General features: G+C 35.6%; 2 pseudogenes; both read right to left on the bottom strand.

Moving 5' to 3' along the window:
* Positions 1 to 21,182: 21,182 nt before the first annotated feature.
* On the bottom strand, positions 21,183 to 21,825 carry LOC133088470 (ATP synthase subunit a-like; annotated as a pseudogene).
* Positions 21,826 to 22,072: 247 nt separating this feature from the next.
* On the bottom strand, positions 22,073 to 22,739 carry LOC133088479 (cytochrome c oxidase subunit 2-like; annotated as a pseudogene).
* Between the last annotated feature and the right edge of the window lie 250 nt (positions 22,740 to 22,989).

A 22,989-nucleotide genomic window follows, 5' to 3' on the forward strand; every position in this document is an offset into this window, starting at 1 on the left:
AGATAATTTTTAATGCAGTTTGTTTTATACAGTTTCTTCCTGAGTTTCATGTTATTAAAGAGGCTGTCTCATAGTTTTTCGAGTAAGCTACAAAGTCACTCCAGTGTATTAGAAGCCTCAGGAATTAGTAGTATGAAACTTTTTATTATCTTTATAGTGTAAAAAGTTGTAATATCAGATGATATTGAAATTAATAGATGTTCTATAGGCCCAGGGAATTGCATACTGTTGAATCTAGAGCTGAAGAGTTAAAGTATATTCATAACAAAAGGCTGAACATACATAACTGCAAATAGAGACCCTGACACTGGGTGGTCAGGGATAATTTAGGGCATAGCAAAGATTTGGAAAATCAGAGAATAGTGAAAAAGGGGGAAAGTTGGGAAATAAAACTTCACTAATGACTATGTATCTCTGAGGTTCTCTAAGATTCATAAACAAAACACATTTACATCAAAAGTGTTTCTTTTTCATTTTAATTAAAACAAAATGGTTCTAACAAGATGAAATTTGGTTACTGACTTCTATCAATCACACAAAAGGACAGATCTCCAAACCATTTTGTTAATTGGAGAAATGACATTCTGACTATTGGCCTCACACGTCATTCTGAACTGTTTAACATCTGGATAATATCACAAATGAGCGAACGTTTTTCAATATACTCTTTTAATTTTTTTTTTGGCCGCATTTTATGGATTTCATAATCTGGGACTGAATCATTTATATGAACTAAGCCTGCTGAAACCATTCGAGGACTTGTAAATTTTCCAGTGTAGCTTTCTCGTTTGTTAACCTCTGGAGCAGTATACGGTCTTGCAGAGCGTTTTAACTGATTATGGCTATCATTTGGGCTCTTTCCTAAAAGCCTTGCTCTTGATTTTGCTTTTTCAAGATGCTTAAATGAAGTTACATGTAAATCCTCAACTCTATCCGAACAATCCTAAATATTAAAATAAAAGATCAGGTTGGTGAGTTAGGTTTCATAAAAGTACATTTTAAACTTACAAGGACTAAAGTTTGTAATATCAACAAAGAATGAGAGCAGTCAAATGTTTTATAGGCAGTCCCCAAATTCAGACCCTACATTCAATGCCTGCCATCAGATACTTTAAAAACCATACTTTAAAAAATCTTATTGTTTCAAAGGATCTGTTATTTCAAAAGGTATGCAAGATATGAAGCTGAAAACCAGAAATCTTAGGGGACATGTCCTCAGGGGTCAGACTCCTAGGCAAAGACAGGCCTCCTATAATTCTCCTCTTCTAAAATATCTCTTCCCCAACCCCAAACAAACATAAATTATAGGCTCTTATATTTTACTTTTTAAATCATCCATTCATTCTTTAAAAGGTAATAAACACCTTCTTTAATATTTATATACACACACATACAGAGGTCAGCATCTAAGAATATGGTTATGTTTATACTAAAATATTAAAAATTTTTGTATACATTCTGAGACTAAACAAGTAAAACATTTAGGAAAATAACTGTAAGGAAATACACCAAAATATTTTTTTTAAATGATGGTTGTTTTAGGGTGGTGGGATTATGGGCTTAGTTTTCCTTTTCTCTTTTTTTTCAAATTTGTATAATATGACTATATTTTATTTAAAAAATATAATAATCTACAAGTGCCCATAAGAGGGTATGGAGTTATTAGTCATTTCTCAAATTAGTGTAAACTAGTTTCCTCTGCAGTTGGAGCAGTTTGTCGCTGAATGCTTTGCAGAGATGGCCACACCAAGGGAACGGGCCTGCTTTGATTTGGTGAGAAGGTGGGAGTAGATTAATAGAATTGGCACGTAGGAGGAATTTAGGCAGGACTAAGAAGAATTAGGGCAGCAAGAGAGAGAAGATTTACCAAGAAGGAGGTATGAAGAGTCCATATTTTTGCCTGGGTTTGCAAGTAAACATTCTTCCTTTTCCATCTTATGTACATGGAAGCAATTAGGTAAGGGAATTATTAAGCAATTATTAAGGGAATTTCTGCTACATTGGTGAGTAACATATAATTTTTACTTGACAGTTGATATAACTGATTACTAGAGTGACAGCAGAAGGGCACGGAGACCCACACCACTGGTTATTTTTCTGGAAGCTCCTACAACTCAATTTCCCTGTCTTCTACTTTGATTGCTTTGGGAGATTTCCTGGATTTTAGAGAATCAAATGAGCGAGTCTTTCTGATGATCTGAAAAATGCCCTCTTACCACTCAATTCTCTGTTGTCAATTTTACTAGAGAGAAAAGTTTAGGTACTGTTGGTTTGACAGAGGGAAATAAATATAACTATCTCCCTTATCCATTCTTAGGATAAAGGTTCTGAGATCCTATATGATCCCATACCATATAACATAAACACAATCTCTTATTTTGTTTGGAAAAGTGATAATAAAGATTCCACTTATCTGAGGGAACTTCAGAAAGTCTTTGCTTTTCAAAAACTATGAACCCATCTTTTACTTCCTTTTCCTCATCTGTACACACACACACACACACACACACACTCATTATTAAATTACTGAATTTAGAAAAGAGAAATCCAAAGTTGAGAGTATGTTGATAATATTTACCCTGCTACACGTTTGCTTTACTATTTACTAGAGGTAATCATTTGCTTTGCTGTGGAAAACAAATTCAAAGCAACTATTCTGAAATTAGATCTATTTTCTCATTCAAAGATAGTTATGCACATCAAATTATCAATATAATATCATTTTAGAATTTGTGAGTTTTCCCAACTGTGGGTCATGCCTATCTATATATGCTAATAGAGAAGAGCAGTGTTCCAGAAAATTAAAATAAGCTCCTTCCATTCCTAGAGGTTTTAACTTCGCTTTTGAATGGTTTATATAACGTCTAGTAGCAGATTTACCTTCCTAACTGTTTTATGTTAATATTAAAAATAGATTTGAATTTCCATGTTTCTCAGCAGATGGCAGAGGGGTGGTGATGAAAGAGAAAAGAGTAGAAGCTAAATTAAAATTTTACAATTCATAATTCAAGAGATTGTAAAATTTGCATATCTCTAAGGCTTAGCAGACTAACTGGCACATAATATGAACTTAGTTTATTTGTTTACTGAAACAAAGATAATTCAGCAATCTGCAAAAAGACTGTATATTTATACTTATATCTGCATGAAAAGACAATCCCAGCCTTTCTGTAGTATACAGCCATTGCCAATGGTTGTACAGATTGTGCCTGCACAACAGCCCCTGGTTGAGGGGTCAGTCAGGGCTGAAATAGCCAGTCTTCCGTAGACAGAGCTGTGTACCCTATCCAGGCTGTGTCAGCCGGTAGAGTCGGCCCCGGAGGAAAGAGTGCTTTTTTTCTAATTCATGATCTAGATGGGGGGGTCCCCTTTATCTATTTTACATAAAGGCACTAAGTGTGTTAACATTCCCTTGATTTTCTGATTGCCTTTTGAATGAGGTGAGGTGATATTTGAATGTCAGAAGAATTTTTAAAATTTGGAGGTCTGTTTATCTTGGGGCAGTTAAGGTTACATACATACTTGCATGCAGACACATATACTCTAGATTATCTACAGAACTTTGCCAAATACAGAAATAAAAGACTTAGAAAAACATTATTACGTGTATCGTTCTTCTTGCAGTCCAATGAAGCAATGCCCTTGGAACAGATTTTCTTAGAAGAATTCCTGTGGTGGGCAGTGTGGTTGGTAATATACTAACTATCTTGTTAAATGACTTCTTTTGTTTGCTGACATGGTCTCTTTCTTTTTGAACCCTGGGCTTTAGATTTTCTCTCTTTAGTACTTCCCGGAAGAGGGATGGTTTTGAGTTTTTCTCAGCTATCAAAACTTTATATTTAAGCAATTGTGATTCAGGGACCTTGGCACATTTTTTGTTGCAAAGTTTGTCTGGTTTTATATAAAGAGTTTGTATTTCTTCTTTGTAATGTGCAAATGTTACTAAATGTTGTTTTCTATAATTGTTATTATTTCCTTTCAATCTCTGATGATACTGGTCTTCTAATTTTGATTTCTCTCCAGCCTCTGCACTGAGGCAAGTTAGAGTATTACTTTGCCTGGAAGGAAAAGTGAGTTTGTTTACATATTCCTCATCTTCATTTGGCATCTTGCAATTAGGAATTCTTGGATACGGTGACAGTACTGCTTCAGGTTTTTCCTGTACTATCAATTTATAGGTGTTATTGTGCTCCTTTTTGTCAAGGGACTTCATTTTCAGTGTCTTTTCAAAGCAAGCATTTGATTTAGTTATTTTTGATTTACCACTCCAACTATGCGGGTCTTGTATCTCTGTTTTAAAATCACAGTTCTTTGCTTGAGGAAACTGCATGAAACCGTGTTCTTTCCTTTGTTTCTTAGGCATTGTATCTGTAAGTCTTTCTGATGACTTATTTACTGGAATTGCCTGGGGATTTTTGTTGGAACAAGGTTGTACTTTAATTAAACTCAGTATTTTTGCTTCCTTAGGATAGTATCTTTTCTGTTCCTGAATTATTGATGGACTTTCTTTAATATTCTCTAAGGAAAAATGTTCCTTTTCTTCCTTTTTGGTCAACTCTGTTTCTACAAGTCTATCTTCAGAAACCTTTTGTAAAGTGGTTTTCTGAGCAATTTTTGAATATTTATTTTGCTTTTCTGAATGGTCCTCCACAAACTGATTTTCATCTCTTAAAGACAAATCTGGCTTTATACATTTTAATGGTGTGGAAGTAGAATTAACCAAATTTATAGGCTGGCTTATCCCCTCTAATTGCCTTTCTGTGATTAGTCCTGATTTTGACAGTTTTTCTATAAAAAGGCTCTGGAGGTGTTTGCTTAAATCAGCTTTTAGATCTAAGAGTTCATTTTCTGATAAAGCTATAAGATAGTTTTGTAGAGATTTACTTAAGGGATATTTCATGTTTATTTCAAGCCTACTACCAAAACTCCCTCTTGAAATATCTTGTCCTAACTCATGAAAAGATATTGAGGCACTTTTGGCTCTCAGAGAAGATACATTTGAGTGTATAGGCTCAGATTCTGCGTCTTTAAATAAACTGTTGTCTGAAAGGTTTTTTAGGAAATAGTTTTGGAGAATTTCATTTAAAAAAGATCTTAGCTTTATTTCCAAATGTTTATCTATGAAATGATGATTAAAATTATTTACAAAAGACATAATTTCTTTTACAGTTTCTGAATATTTCTCCAGAAAAATATTTTGCCCTTTTGGTTCTACTTTCTCATTCATCAAATACAGATTTTGATAGATTTTTGGTAAGTCCTCTTTGGTGATATGTCCTGATTCTGAAAGCCTTTCTACAAGGTAATGCTGGATATGTTTACTTAATTCAGATTTTAAGTTTTTTATTTCTGACTCTGAGAGTTCTTCTAGAAATACACGCAGCTTTGGATTCAAAATAGGTTTTCTGTCCAATTTGTCTACTTTATCAAAATTCTCTTCGATTTCTTCAAGGTCTTCTGTCTGACTTGGAAAAGGATGTTCAATTAGTCTTTCTAATTCTTTTTCTGGTTGTCTGCTTTTAGACTGACTATATTTGAAAAAAACATTAAATATGTTTTTCAAAAAGGGTTTTAACATTATTACCTCAGAGTTATTAAGTTTACCCATTAGTGCGTTACTTAAATTTTCTAAAGTAGAACTTAGATCATTTTCTTCTCTATCAAGCCTCTGACCATTACTTGGCAAATCTGTTTTTTTATCTGGTGTCGACTGATATTTTGAATCTTGTGGGGATCTATTTTGGCCTTTGTCTATGAATTCAACTCCATTAAAAGAAGTGGTTTCTTTGTGAATGATGGGTGTATTCTGCTCTGAAAGAGGTTCTGTTTTGCTTCTGATTTCTGAATAATACTCTGTGGAATCCTTTGGCTTTTCTTCAGCAAAAGCTGTCTCTGTATACAGCAAAAAACTCTTCTGGTATTCTTTATCTAATTCTATCACTTTGATTATCCCCGATTCTAAAAGAGTATCTACAGGAAATGCTTGTATTATCTGGCTTATAACGGATTTGGCCGGCGGAAATTCTATTTCATTATTGTTTTCTTCATAGTGAACTAGAACATTGGAAGGCGAACTCTCCCAAGCTGTGGGTAATTGACTCTGCGAGTTTATCTGTGTCTCACTCGATTCTTTCACTCCTCTCCCCAACTCTGAGAAGATTGGTGCAGTGAATATTTGCTTTATAACATAATCATATACAAGGCTCTTCAAATCTGGTTTGGAGCTAGATACTTCACTTTTTAAATGTTTCTTTTTGAAGTTACTCTTTTTTTTAATTGGAAAATCTATCTCACCAGCCTCTAAGTGTTTTTCAGAGACAGGTTCCTTTTCTACCTCTGGAGAATTTCCTGGTCCACCTTCTGAAAGTGAATCTGCGGGAATATCTTTAATTATTTGATTTAAAAGAGACTTTGAATTTAAAATGTCTCCTTCTGAAAGCCAGCTATTTAAATCGTGAGTTTTTTCAAATACTTTGCTTTCTAAACTACTTGGTCGTTCATCATGAAGAGCCAGAAGTGGAGAACTATGACTTTTCTTTCTTGCTTCAGTGTCCACAAAAACTTCAGGTGTAGAAAATAATCTATCTGAAAGGTCTTGCAGATTTCTACTTAAAATTAACTTGAGCACCATTGATTGTTTTAAATTTTCTATGTGGGAAGTAAGACTTAATGAATTTGAGAGGCAACATTTATTTACATTTACTTTTCCAGTTATTGATGATTCTCCCTCAAAGTTTGGTAAAGATACATTTGGTAGCCTTTCCTGTAACTTATTCTTAGTGTCTAAAGTCTTTATTGTGGCGATACTAGGATGATGGGCTAAATTATTCTTAGTGTCTAAAGTCTTTATTGTGATGATACCCGGATCATGGACTAACTTATTCTTAGGGTCTGAAGTCTTTAGTGCGGTGATACCAGGATCACTGGCTAACTTATTCTTAGTGTCTAAACCCTTTATTGCGATGATATCAAGATTATGGGGCCAGGTTTTATTAGCAGGGTTTGCAGTTTTTGAATGTGTTGGGTAAGGAGGATCTTGGTCTTCATGCTCTATAACCTCGGCACTTAAAATATTTCTACATTTGAACATATCTTGGTCTTTCCTTTTTCTGACTGACATTTTGTTGTTCATATTCCTTAGAAAAGGATCAAAACCGTTCTTGATGTTGAATTTCTGGAACTGTAATATTAAAAAAAAAAAAAGGTAAGAAATTCTGAAGCATTTGTTTTAAATTTATAATAAAATTTTTAGTTAATTCTCTTTGAGCAATCTGCCAATTTATCTATTCATCTTCCTACCTTCTACAAAGAGAAAACCAACTTTAATTATTTTAAAATATTTGAGATTGGAATAATAATGAGAATTTTAATGCAAATTTTTCAAATTCCTAATTCTGATACTATGTTGTGTTCAAGAGCTTTTTGCTACCTGGAATATTTTTAAACACTTAAAAGGCACTCATCAATAGTTTGTTTGTTTAAGAACTCGATTTCCAGTGTTAGCTCCATTTGCTTAGACAAAGGCTAACATCAAGATCTAAGTCCTATCCATATAAATATTTTAGTAGCAATGTGGGTAATTTTTTTTTAAATGCAAAGCAAGTAGTAGATATTCCATTAAAAGTATCATAAATATTCTCTAAAGAGTGACTTGGGAACACAGATCATCTGCCTTTAAATCTGAGAGTTTTAACAATGATGATGAGTTCCACCTAGTCCTTAGCATGTTACAGTAGAAACCTGCTTTTTGATAAATATTATATATGCCTCAGAAATGGTAGAGAACAGTACAAAAAATTCTCAGTTACAGTGAAATGTCAGTGTAATAGCCATAGGCAGTTTTGTAAGCTCTGGGATCAGGCTATTCTATTACTGAAATAGCCTAGAAAACCAAGTCTCTTATTCAAACTCTTTGTTCATACAACTTCTCTATTATCCAATTAAAAAAAGCAAAACGTGAAATAATCAGCCTAGTATTTGTTTTAGTTCATATGGTTTTCAAATGCTAATTGATACCCAGGTGACAGCATAAGAATCCCTGTTTTTTTGTTTTGTTTTGTATTTTGAGAAATACAGATTCCCAGGCTCCATTTCCAAACTGAGATTCATTAGGTCAGAGGTGGGACCTGGGAATATGTATTTTTGTAAAGATAGGTGAGTGTTCCTACTGGGTAGTCTGGTTTTGGAACCACTGAATTACATAAAGTATTAGAGAAACCTAGTATTTAAGTATAATTGATACTGCGATAAGAAAACTCAGTACTCACCTGATATTTTGGTTTGAATTCTATATATTCTGGTTTGAAAGATGGTGAAATGTATTCTTTTGGTGAAAATGCCACCTTATAAAAAGAGAAGTTTTAATTTTAGACTGCTTGTAATGAAAGGATATTTCCCAAAATCATTTTATTCATTCAATAGTTATTAAAGATATTAAACATTTTAAAAACTAAGTATTTTTCTCATGACTACCATAATTTGCCTATAATCAAAAGAAATTTATATCAGAAATATATATAATCTTAGCTTCCCTGACACCATAATATTCACCCTATTGAATGTGTAAAATCAAAATAATGCTCAGCAACTTTAAGCAGAAACAAAAGTGGAAAAGAAAATAGAACTGTTAGAACAAATGTAATCTAATTTTAAAAGGTTGTGAAATGCTTTAGATAATAAATAGCATTTGATATTACACTGAGATAGCATTTTCAATGACTCTCAAGCTGTAATTGTTAAATGGGTACTTACTGCCTAAGGAAACACTTTGTACTAAATCAAGGTGTATAGGAACAATTATAGAATCACAGAACCACTGACTTTTTAGAGATGGATGACACTTTAGAGATAATAAAGTCCTACTCTTTGTTTTACACAAAAATCTGCAGTTGAAATTATTGCCCTAAATTACCAGATGATTAGTAGCCTAAATCCTAGGCATCCTAAATTTTCATCTGATGCTCCTACTACCACACAATCAAGACTGCAGTGAAAGACAATGGTGCTTTGAAAACATCATAATGTTTAGAGAAAACTTGATACCATCTCTTTGCAGAACACTTAGTACTATAAACCACTTTCCTATACATTGTCTCCTTTAGTTTGTAGGGGGTTCATTATATATCAAGTTGGTTAAAATAATTCAATGAATGACGCTTTCATAAGAAATACTTTTGGTTTAAGTGTTCATTAATATTAAGCAGTTAATAACATGACTTTATTCTTAAATCTTCAGCAGCTTCCCACGTTTTGTTATTCATTGCCCTCACACACTGACTCTAAATAATTTCTGCAAGTATCTCAGTATTCCCCACTATAGTTTCTCTCCAGGAAAATGTGTCTAACTCTGAATTCTAGAAATATATCTCGTACTTTTCCACACCTGTTCCTTTGCTCATTTTGTTTTTCTTTGCCTGAATTTTCCAAAATCTCCCTTAAAAACAGTTTAAATTCTAACATTTGAAAGTTTATTGCCTTAAATGAATTTAGTAGAAAATTAAAATTAAAAATAAATGAAATATGTATGACAAGGAAGTGGAAGAAAAAGTAGTAGAAAATATATGATCTCGGGCTTCCCTGGTGGCGCAGTGGTTGAGAATCAACCACTGGTTGAGAATCTTGTTGCAGAGCCTGTGCTCCGCAACAAGAGAGGCCGTGATAGTGAGAGGCCCACGCACCGCGATGAAGAGTGGCCCCCGCTCGCCGCAACTAGAGAAGGCCCTCACACAGAAACGAAGACCCAACACAGCCAAAAATAAATAAATAAATTTATAAAAAAAAAAAAATGATCTCATTTTTGTAAAACACACAAAACAAATAAATAAAAACTCCCCCCTAATATAAGCATGGAAAAATATATGAAAAGATACAAAATGTTAACATTGTTTTCTCAAGGGAGTAACTCTGGAGGAGAGGAAAGAGGACACAATTAACTAACTTTTACTCTGTTTAACTCTGTGTTATTGATTAGATGAACATACAATACTTTTGTTAGTTAAAAAATCCAGGATAGTTATATGAGAGGGAAATGATCAGGATGCTAGAAAAGGACAAAAAAAAGAAGCCAATACAGGAGCTTCAAGATGGTAGACTGAACATGTGCGTCTACTTTCTCCTACCTCCCAAAGTTCCAGTAAATTAACAGAAAATAATATTTCCAAAAGAAAAATCTGATGACAAATTGAAATTATAATGGAGTAATCATGGTTCAGGCATACAAAAACAGAGTCAGGTGGCCATTGAGGATCTTGTCTCAGGTAAGATCTGGTCTCATTCAGTGGTCTCTGCACTTTCTCTGAACTGTACCAGACCCAAGGACACCACCAGCAGTATTCAGAACAATACCTGCCAGCTGCAAACTTATGGTCTTAAGGTCTCCCCTTGTAATTATGCAACCATTTCAGACCCCAACCAATCCTTACTTAACAAGCACCCTTACTTCTTGGCTGCTCCCATCATAATTCTTGATAAACAACTCATGTAACTAAATGTAACCTTGCAGTTTTTGCCTTTATAAGTCTCCCCCATTTTGTAGTCCAGTGGAACACAATTCAAGTGCTTGAATATGTGTCTCCCAGGCTGCAGTCCTAACAAACCTCAAATAAACACGTTTTATTTCAATCAGGTCTCCATTTCTGAAATTTTGGTTAACAAATCCCATTGAAATACTGGAAATCAGTAAGGTAACACACCAAGATCCAGAAAGTTGAGAAAGTTTGGAAAATAGGAAAGCAGATGGAATGACTTAATGGAAAACTCCCATCAAGAAAACCAGAGCTTTGGGACTTCCCTGGTGGCACAGTGGTTAAGAATCCACCTGCCAATGCAGGGGACACGGGTTCGAGTCCTGGTCCGGGAACATCCCACATGCTGCGGAGCAACTAAGCCCGGGTGCCACAGCTACTGAACCTGTGCTCTAGAGCCCGCGTGAGCCTGCGTGCCACAACTACTGAAGCCTGCGCGTCTAGAGTCCGTGCTCTGCAACAAGAGAAGCCACTGCAATGAGAAGCCTGGCACCGCAACAAAGCATAGCCCCCACTCACCACAACTAGAGAAAGCCAGCGCGCAGCAACAAAGACCCAACGCAGCCAAAAATAAATAAATTAATTTTAAAAAAAAAAGAAAGAAAGAAAACCAGAGCTTTAAATAACAGAAATCAGGTAGGCCTGAGAAGCAATAAATTCAAGGTCAACATATACAAAGAGAATCAGATGATGGTGCAATTGTCATAGTATTAATTAAAAAGCTGCATTTGGAACAGCTGGATCACTTGGACCCTTCTTCATCACTGTTCTCTTTCTCAGTGCAAACAGAGCATACATTGCTGGCAGCATTGTCTTTCCCCAGTCACTCACCAAACACCAAAACAAACAACAACAAAACAAGCAAGACCAAAACTGCTCTCTGAGAAAATGTGCAATCTGCCTAGGTGGGGACACTGTATGAGTTTTGAGCCTTGGCAGAGCAGCAGAGCAGAGCTTACAGCCACTCACATTTTCACATCAGATAACTGAAGGGGGATAAAAAGGAAGGAAAGAAAGTTCTATTCAGGAGAGAAATACACTGGTTCTTTGGAAATGTTGTAGGGTCTCCAGCCATCCTGCCTGCCCTCTTCCATCCCCATATACCCTCCAGGGAAGCTGGCCTGTCACACAGAGAATACCTATACAACCAACATATTCCTTCATTCACAAATATAAAGTGAGCCAACAAAGCTCATCAGATATGAGGAAAATCAGTACATGTAAATGAAGGATCAATAAGAATAAACAGAACTAACCCCAGAGTAAATAGAGCTATTTCTGAGGAATGTAGGGGGAGGATGACCCTTGGAAAAGATTCTAAATAGTATCCTCAGAAATATCTAAAAGGGTATTATTGATTTTCACTTAGCTATATAATAGGCTTGTCAAATTTAATGTATACATAATAGGATTCTAGATTACCACCCTGCTCCCCTCCCCCCTCAAAAAATCCACAAAACCTTGGCTTTACTCTGTTTTTCCTCATCTCAGTTAACGGTGCTACCATCTACTGAATTATTAGACCAGAAACCTGTGTCACCCTATCTTTCCCCCTTCTTCTTTTCATATATAACCCAGCATTAAGTTCTGTGGCTACTGGCTTCAAAATATATCAAGTATCCAATCATATCCGACCACCACCTACTACCACTGTAGCACAAGCGACCATCATCTCTTCCCAACAATAGTCTCTTAACTAGTCTCTTGCTCCCTGTGACAGAGAATGAGAGTTACTTTCCCAAAATACATATTATCTCAAGAACCTCAATTTTTTTAGGGGCAAAAACCCTTGCTCAAAAAGCTGCATCTTCCAGCCTCCTTTAAAAGACAGGAGTGGCCATGTGACAAGGTTCTGGCCAACTACATATAATTGGAAGTTGTCAGGAGAAGCTTCTGAGAGAATATCTTAAAACAGAGGCAGACTGAGCTGACAGGTACTTAATTGACCTTTATTCCTTTCCTTCTTCCTGCCTGGAATAGATTGTGATTCCTGGAAGTACAGAGTCCACTTTGTGTTACTGTACACTGACATGCATATGCTGAGGATAGATTCCAGAAAGAAAAGACACATGAGTCCATGATGACATCATGAAACCAATGCACCATTATTTAAGGCAGTGTTTCTAAATTTTGTTACTCACAGATAAATATAATTCTTAACTGATCAACAACTTCCACACATACTGTCTATTCTTCCACAGTGGAATGAAGCTAGATATCAATAATAGAAGGAAATTGGAAAAATCACAAATATGAAGAAATTTAACACAGTAGCAACAAGTACACCCAGTGCACAGAGCTTGATTTATAAATATCATTCTCCAGTAAAATAACCAGGACTCCATGTAGAAATTATTGATTTTAGGACTGGGGTAAGAAGAATACAGTATAAGCCTGGAACATCTTATAGAACTAAAAAGTATGAAAGTGCTCAAAAAACAAAACGTAAGGGTGCATGTATCTTTCTGAATTATAGTTTTGTCTGGGTATATGCCCAGGAGTGGGATTGCTGGATCATATGGTAATTCTATTTTTAGTTTTCTGAGGAAACTCCATACTGTTTTCCATAGTGTCTGCACCAACTTACATTCCCACCAACAGTGTAGGAGGGTTCCCTTTACTCCACACCCTCTCCAGCATTTGTTATTTGTAGACTTTTTAATGATGGCCATTCTGACCGGTGTAGGATGGTACCTCACTGCAGTTTTGATTTGCATTTCTCTAATAATTAGTGATGTTGAGCACCTTTTCATGTGCCTACTGGCTATCTGTATGTCTTCTTTAAAAGAGGTGAGATATTAATGCCAAAACTGTGCTTAATTTGTCCTTTAAGTGGAAATTCCATATAATGTTGATTTCATACAGTAAATTCTATTATTAAGAAAAGTATTGACTTTTCACACTTATTTTCTTTCATACTCATTCCATTTTTTAATTTTATTTTTAACATATTCCTTATGAAATCAACATTATATAGAGACTTCTCTTAATATTTTTATTTTTTAAAATTAAATTAAATTAAATTTTTATTATTTTTTTGGCTTCACCCTGCAGCATGTGGGATCTTAGTTCCCCGACCAGGGATCGAACCTGTGCCCCCTGCAGCGGAAGCGTGAGTCTTAACCACTGGACAACCAGGAAAGTCCCTCTTAATATTTTTATATCAAACTACATGGTCATCCTTGTTGCCACAGAGGCAGAGGGTCAAGTTTGCCAACTACACCAAGGATTGAGGATATTATCCTCAAGAAGGGATACTGACAGACAAAAACATGTTAACTATGTGAACAATTAATAAATAGCATTGAGGCAATCATCTATCCACTTCAGCAAAATTATCAATAGATCTTTACCTCATACCAAAAATATTAAGTATAGATGGATTAAATATTTAAATATAAAAAAGTATACATAGAAAAACAGCTAGGAGAATGCTGACATAATCTTGGAGAGGGGAAGGATAATCTAAACAAGATATAAACTAACAGCCACAAAGGAAAAGTGGCCAGATTTGACCACATAAACAGTTCAAATTTCTATAAGGACTCTGAAGAAGTAAAAAAAATGTAGATGACAAACAGTATAGATAAAGCGTTTTTATTCAAAATACATAAAGCATTTTCACACATAAACACACAACCCAATTTGTAAATATGAGCAGAGATTATAAACAGTCAAATAACAGAAATACAAATGGATAATAAACACATGAAAACTGTTCACTCATTAATTCTCAGGAAAATGCAAATCAATAGAATATGATTTTTGTGCATCAAATTAACAAAAACAAAAATGACCAGGCTGTGAGATAATGGATATTTTCCTACATTTTGGGTGCAAATGCAAATAAGTAAATCTGGTTTAAAAGATAATCTGGTAGTATCTATCAAAAGTAAATATGCTTATGTTTATGGTTTCCTTTGCTGTGCAAAAGCTTTTAAGTTTCATTAGGTCCCATTTGTTTATTTTTGTTTTTATTTCCATTTCTCTAGGAGGTGGGTCAAAAAGGATCTTGCTGTGATTTATGTCACAGAGTGTTCTGCCTATGTTTTCCTCTAAGAGTTTGATAGTGTCTGGCCTTACATTTAGGTCTTTAATCCATTTTGAGTTTATTTTTGTGTATGGTGTTAGGGAGTGTTCTAATTTCATACTTTTACATGTACCTGTCCAGTTTTCCCAGCACCACTTATTGAAGAGGCTGTCTTTTCTCCACTGTATATTCTTGCCTCCTTTATCAAAGATAAGGTGACCATTATGTACGTGGGTTTATCCCTGGGCTTTCTATCGTGTTGCATTGATCTATATTTCTGTTTTTGTGCCAGTACCATACTGTCTTGATTACTGTAGCTTTGTAATATAGTCTGAAGTCAGGGAGCCTGATTCCTCCAGCTCCATTTTTCTTTCTCAAGATTGCTTTGGCTATTCGGGGTCTTTTGTGTTTCCATACAAATTGTGAAATTTTTTTGTTCTAGTTCTGTGAAAAATGCCAGTGGTAGTTTCATAGGGATTGCATTGAATCTGTAGATTGCTTTGGGTAGTATAGTCATTTTCACAATGTTGATTCTTCCAATCCAAGAACATGGTATATCTCTCCATCTATTTGTATCATTTTTAATATCTTTCATCAGTGTCTTATAATTTTCTGAATACAGCTCTTTTGTCTACTTAAGTAGGTTTATTCCTATTTTATTCTTTTTTGTTGCAATGGTAAATGGGAGTGTTTTCTTAATTTCACTTTCAGATTTTTCATCATTAGTGTACAGGAATGCAAGAGATTTCTGTGCATTAATTTTGTATCCTGCTACTTTACGAAATTCATTGATTAGCTCTAGTAGTTTTCTGGTAGCACCTTTAGGATTCTCTATGTATAGTATTATGTCAGGTGGATTCTTAACCACTGCACCACCAGGGAAGTCCCAGTATATTGTTTTATACAGTTTTCTTAGTGGTTGTGCTAGGTATTATAATATATTCACTTAACTTATTACAACTTACTGCTATTGATATTTTACCCCTTTGAGTGAAGTATAGACATCTTACTTCCATTTAGGCACTTTAATCCTCCCTACTTTTAAAAAATAATTGTCTTAAGTATTTCCCCTACTTACATTTCACATTACAGCAGACGGTGTTATAACCTTTGCTTCAATCATCACATATTATTTAAAAACTCATGAGAATTAGGATAGTCTCCAATATTTGCCCATTCTGATGTTTCTTTCTTTCTGTAGTTCCAATCCTTTTCCTGTTATCATTTTCTTTCTTTTTAGAGAATTTCCTCTAGGCATTCATTAAGGGTATGTGTGCTACGAACAAATTCTCTTAGTTTTCCTTTGTCTGAGAATGTCTTTATTTCCCCTTTACTTCTGAATTTTTGCTGGGTATATAATTTACAGTTGCCAGTTCTTTTCTTTTCATACATGAAAAATATTGTGCCACATCCTCTGGCTTCCATTATTTTAAATGAGAAAATCACTGTCATTCAAATAGGTATTCCCTGGTAGGTTTCTATTCCCTACAGGTTTCATTGTTTCTCTCTGGCTGCTTTCAAGAAATTTTTTCTTTAATTTTTAGAAGTGTAATGATGGTATGCCTTGCATTTCTTTGGGTTTATCCTCTTTGGGCTTGGCTCAGCTTCTTTAATCTATAGGTTTATGTTTTCCAACAATGTTGGGATGTTTTCAGCCATTATTTCTTTGAATAATTTCTCCTTCTCCTTCTCTTTCTCCGCCTCCTCCCTCCCCTCTCCACTTCTTCTGGGATTCTAATAATATGAATATTAACTATTCTGTTATTGTTCCACAGATCCCAGAAATTGTTTATTTTTTTTCAGTCTGTCTTCATTCTGTTGTTCAGATTGGGTAAATTCTACTGATATTTTTTCAAGTTCACTACTTCTGTCCTCTGTCATTTCCACTCCACTACTGAGCCCAATCAATGCGATTTTAATTTTGGTTATTGTCTTTTTCAATTATATAATTTCTATTTGGTCTTTTTTATAACTTGTATTTCTCTGCTGATAATTTTTTGTTTTTTCATTTGTTTCAAGAGAATTTATGACTGATGATGAAGCATTTTTATGGTGGTTGTTTAAATTTCTTTTAGATCATTTCAACATCTGACTCATCTTGGTGTTGGCATCTGTTCATTATCTTTTCTCATTGATGTTGTGGTTTTCCTAGTTCTTGGTATGACAAGTGATTTTCTTTTGTTTTTTTAATATATAAATTTATTTATTTATTTTGGCTGCGTTGGGTCCTCATTGCTGTGCATGGGCTTTCTCTAGTTGTGGTGAGTGGGGACTACTCTTCGTTGCGGTGTGCGGGCTTCTCATTGCGGTGGCTTCTCTTGTTGTGGAGCAAGGGCTCTAGGTGCGTGGGCTTCAGTAGTTGTGGATTGCGGGCTCTAGAGTGCAGGCTCAGTAGCTGTGGGGCATAGGCTTAGTTGCTCCATGGCATGTGGGATCTTCCCGGACAAGGGCTCAAACCCGTGTCCCCTGCATTGGCAGGCGGATTCTTACCCACTATGCCACCAGGGAAGCCCACTACAAGTGATTTTCAATCTTATCCTGGACACTTTGGATCTTATAAGACTCTGGATCTTTTGAAGTATTTTTTTTAGCAGGCAGTCACTCTGTTGAGATGTAGCATGGGGCCAGCCAGGTGGGTGTGCATGTTCGGCTTCCCACTAGGCTCCCCTGACACCACCCCAGCAAAAATAGGGCAGTGACTCACACTAACTTGTTGCAAACAGGTGGGATGGACATTGAACACCTCCCCCCTGCCCAGTTGGCATCTTTCCAGTGAAAGTGGGGCAGCTAATTGCATCATCTCTTGCTTCCAAGTGTGGGTGTAAGGTCATTTCTCCACTAGGCCCCTTGACAACACGGAGTAAAAAGGGAGAAGCAAAGTGCCATGTAGCCTGCCTCTCAACCACCTAGTTTTTCCTCATTGATGCCAGGTGGGGTGGAGGCTCAGTTCCCCACTGGATCCTCCTGACAGTGAAGAGGATGAAGTCTAATGCTGATTAGGACCACACTGCACAGCCTCATTAAATCTTATTGCTACTAAGTGCAGATAGGGGCATAGCTGGCTACTGGACCCTGATGGGAGAATCACAGCATTGCCTCTTTCACCAGGCCGGGGATGAAAGATCAGCTCACAGCTTAGCCCCACAACACTATCCTAGCAGGAAAATTGGAGCATTACCTTGTTCTCCTGGGTAGAGATAGAAGATTGGCTGCCTGTTCAGTCCTACCACATGGGGAAATCAGAGTGCACCACCTTTTTCCCAGGGGTGGGAATGGGGGTTTGAGATAGAAGATTAACTTTCTGCTTGTACTGATACCATGTTGGTATATATGAAGGCTGTCCTTTCGTTAGTTGCCATGCCTCTCCCTAATGCCATGATAAATCTTTTTCCTTTATCCCCCATTTATCTTTTGTTTTCTTCTGCATATATTTTAAAGTGGTGAAATTTTGTATATCAATTACATAAATTGTGTGTGTGTGTGTACATATCTGTGTGTGTTTCTAACAAAGAAATATACCTATCATTTGCAGGGTTTTAGCTGAGTTCAATAACCCTCCCCCTATATAGGTCCTGACTGCCCTCAGTCTAGATCCTTGAGGGGTTATAACATGCAGTTCCCCACGTCCACAGGTGGCTTTTGGCCTTGGCTGCAGGTGATCTTATAGGGAGTGAGGAGTGTAGTATCCCTGGGAGTAGGAAAATATATTTAGAGTATACTTGTGAGCATTTGCCTAACACTACCAACACCTTTAGGGGAAAGTCATAGAGCACTTGGTAGACAGAAACTATTAGTGGTAACGGAATAAGCCAAAAAACCACATGGTTTAAACATAAACAAAATACAACACCTATCAGTTGACTACTTTGTACCACTGTGTTAGGTGTCAGAAGATAGAACGATGAGTGGGACAAATACCTTGCCCCAATCTAGTAAAGGCAAAGGTCACATGATCAGTTGTAAAGGATATTGCTGTGTTGGTAATGTGACAAATCACCTAAGGTGCCATAGTTAATAATGGAGTCAAGACCAATCTTAAGCCAGCTGACAGATCATCTTAATCTGTCAGTGCTCTTTGCTGATGCGTACTGTACTTTGTAAACTTATCTCCTTTATACCAATTATGTTACTGTAATATAATGGTTTACTCCAAGTAAGTCTTTTCCTCCACCTGGCTATAAGGTCTTCGAAGTCAACAGCTACATTCTTTACATTTTTGTATCCACAGTACCTGGCACATAGTAGGTACTCATTCAAAAAGTTTTGTCAATTATCTAGGTTCCAGACATTGTTCTAGATACTGGGAATACAAGACACACAAACTCTTAGCTCTCAAGATGCTTACATTATGATAAAGAAGATGAACAACTATGATTAAAGACCTTAGTACTCTGTCATTTAGAGGATGGCTTGTACTTTACTTAGGAGTCTCTAAGTGAGTCCCTTGGAGACCCTTAGGGCTGCATATTTTTGATAAATTTGTCTTTGTCAAAATAGTTTGAGTTGGAATAGACATAAAATCTTCATTTCTCTAGCTCATTGGTCCTATCACAATATGAATTGCTTGAATGGTCCTGGGAATGTCATGCTACTAGAGTTCAGTTCAATTCAACCAACACAATATAAGTTGGCAAAGCACTGGTAAATATTTTACATATATTATTGAGTTGGCCAAAAAGTTCGTTCGGGTTTTTCCATAAGATGTTATGGAAAAGTCTGAATGAACTTTTTGGCCAATCGAATATCTCACTGTATCACACTTTTTGGTTAAAAAGGCCTTTCACTACCCATATCTACCCTCCCTCTCCTGCCCCAGGTCCCTGTTAGGTACATTCTTCACAGGATGCTTCTAAGGTACCCTGTGCACTCATCTAGTATTATAGATGTATTGTAATTCCCCACTTTCTGTCAGCTACATTCACTAATACATTTTTAGTTACTCAAGATCAGGTGGGCAGGAGAAGGTGGTTGATCATATGCATTCTAGGTCCAAATTCCAACTCCCTTATCTAATCTTACTGAGCCTCAGTTTCCTCATCTGCAAAATGTATAAAATAACAATGCCTACTTTGTTATAAGGATTAAATAAAATGATGCACATAAAAAGCTTATCAATATGGTACCCATCTATAGTATATCATTGTTAATGATTTATAGCATGGTGCCTGCTATATAGTAGGTATAATATATGCTAGCTAGGGTCAAGTGTGTATTTAAAATTATTAGTGTTACTATAATAAATAGTGATAATATTATTCCTTCTAGGAATAGTAGTGAGGAGTGAGGATATTACATGAGATCGATATATTAATAATCCCGTAAGAGATACTGTAAATGCTATAATGATATTTATATATACTAAAGGCACTTGATAATTATGAACTTGATCACAATCTAATGAGTTGAAATTATTTATTTTAGCTTAAACTAATTATCATATTCAGTCCATTCTAGTCCTTTTTGGGTTCATTTATAAGCCAGGCTTGTTGCTAGTAGTAGGATTAGGAATAGTGCTATAACAAGTATTGTTTTTAGATTATTTGCTTGGGATGCTCAGGATAAAGGTAAAAAGGAGGTCAATCTCTAAGTCAAAGAGAAGAAATGTAATAGCTACTAAGAAAAAACTTATGGAAAAGGGTAAGCATGCTGATCCTATGGGATCAAATCTCCCACTCATAGGGACTTGTTTTTTCTGTATAAATATTTAATTGAGGGAGTCAGAATGCAGTAAATACAAGTAGTGAGGCTAGTGCTATACTTGTAATTAGTATCATTTATAAGATTTATTATTCTTTTTCAGATTATACCAAATTGATAAGAAGTCAATGTAGTATTTAATACTAAAAGGATAAGATCCTCATCAATAAATAGACACATAAAGGAACAGTCATACTACATCTACAAAATGTCAATATCAGGCAGTGGCTTCAAAGCTGAAGTGATGATTGTAATTGAAGTGGAATTTTAACTGGCCTAAGAAGCAGATGACTAGGAAAGTAGAGCCAATAATTATAGGCAGACTGTGGAATCCTGTAGCTATGAAGAAAGTTGAGCCATATACCCTGTCTGAGCTTGTAAAAAGTGTTTTGTAGTACTCTGAGGCCTGTAGAAGTGTAAAGTATACACCTAAGGTAATTGTAATAAAAAGAGCTTGGAGTATATGCTTACGGTTTCCTTCTATAAGGCTGTGGTAGGCTCAGATGATGGATACTCCAGAAGCTAATCAGATTGAGGCATTACGGTGTGGCACTTCTAGTGGATTTAGAGGACGGATACCTGTTGGTGGTCAACATCCACCTAATTCAGGTGTAGGAGCAAGACTTGAGTGATAGAAGGCTCAGAAAAAGCCAGTAAAAAAGAGGACTTCTGAAATAATAAATAGGATTATTCCATACTGAAGTCATTTTTGAACAACTGGTGTATGGCGGCCTTGGAAAGTGCTTTCTCGGACAATATCTTGTCATCATTGGTATACTGTTAAGGTATTAGTTAATAGGTCTAATGATAATAATATTATTGAATTAAAGTGAAATCAAATTACTAGGTCTGATGTTATTAGAAGGGCTGAGAGAGCTCCTGTAAGGGGTCAGGGACTGGGATTTACTATGGGATATGGGTTTGGTGGGTCATTATGTGTTGTCATGTAAGTAAAGACTTACTAGTAAGGTGAATACGTAAGCTTGAGTTAGGGCAACGGCAAATTTGAGCATAGTAAGTAAAACAAGGATAATAAATGTAATGAGGGCTGTGGTGGTACTAATATTTAGTAGTGCTAGAGTTGTTCCCCTAATTAAATGTATTAATAGATGTCCTGCTGTAATGTTAGCTGTTAATTATACAGCTAAGGCTATTGGCTGAATAAAGAGGAACTGGTGGTCCTTGTGGTAAAAAATGGGCTAAGGATGCTTTTGTTTTACGGCAGAAACCGGTAATTACAGTTCCTGCTCACAGAGGGACTGCTATACCTAAATTTATTGAGAGTTGTATAGTGGGTGTAAATGAATGTGGTAAGAGTCCTAGTAAATTCGTTGAGCCAATAAATAGGATAAGTGATGTAAGTATTAGCGTTCAGGTCTGTCCTTTGTGGTTGTGAATAGCTATTATTTATTTCAATGTAAGTTGGACTAATCATTGTTGAATAGAAATCATGCGGTTGTTGATTAGTTGGTTAGGTGTGGGGAATAAAATACTTGGGAATATAACGATTAATACAACAACAGGAAGTTCTAATATTGTTGGGTTAATGAAAGAGGCAAATAAACTTTCGTTCATTTTGTTTCTCAAGGGGTGAGTTGTTTTTGTGTTTTAGTATATTTTAATTCTGGGTTTGAAGTATAAATATATTTAAAAATTTTTAGTTGGAATATAATGAATAGAACTAGAATTAGATAAAATAGTAATAAACCATGTTGATGTGTCTAGTTGTGGCATATCATGAAGGGCAGATTTAACACCCAGTCTTTAACTTAAAAGGTTAAAGCTAATTAGCTTCTTAATGAATTTATAATATTGATGCGGATCATTTCTTGAAGTATTTCAGTGGAATGAATTCAAGGACGACATGCATGAAGCTATGATTTGATCCACAAATTTCTGAGCATTGTCCATAATATAGGCCTGGTGGTGTTGATATAAGGGTTCTTTGATTTAAGCGTCCTGGAATGGCATCTGTTTTTAGGTCTAATGAAGGAATAGTTCATGAGTGTAAAACATCTTCGGAAGAAATTAATATTCGGATTGTTATCTCTATGGGTAGAACTACTTGGTTATCTACTTCTAATAATTGCAGCTCTCCTGGTTTTAGATCTGATGTACAAATCATATATGAGTCGAAATTTAAGTCTTCATAGTCTGTGTATTCGTAACTTCAATATCATTGGTGTCCTATAGTTTTTATAGTCAGAGAGGGATTATTAATTTTGTCTACCATTTAAAGAATTCATAGTGATGGCAAGGGAATTAAAATTAGGATGATGGCTGGTAAGATCGTTCAAATTGTTTCCACTTCTTCTGCGTCTATTGTGCTTGTATGTCTTAGCTTAGTTGTTAATATGAGTGAAATAATAAATAGGACTAAGGAGCTAATTAAAAATATGATTATTAATGTGTGATCATGGAAGTGTAGAAGTTCTTCTATAATAGGTGATGTTGCATTTTGAAAGCCTAAGTTGAAAAGGATATGCCATAGAGATATATAGGGTTTTCACCTATAACTTAACTTTGACAAAGTTATGTAAATTTTACTAATATCTCATTTGTCGAGAAAGACATAATGGTATTGGCTTGAAACCAGTCAAAGAGGGTTTGATTCCTTTCTTTCTTATTTAGTTACTTTAACATAAGTGGGTTCTTCAAATGTGTGATATGGTGGAGGACATCCATGTAATCATTCTAGGTTTGTAGTGGTTAGCTCTACTATTGAGACCTCTCGTTTTG

Source organism: Eubalaena glacialis, chromosome 1 (assembly GCF_028564815.1).
Source record: "Eubalaena glacialis isolate mEubGla1 chromosome 1, mEubGla1.1.hap2.+ XY, whole genome shotgun sequence".
In the NCBI taxonomy this organism is placed as follows: Eukaryota; Metazoa; Chordata; class Mammalia; order Artiodactyla; family Balaenidae; genus Eubalaena; species Eubalaena glacialis.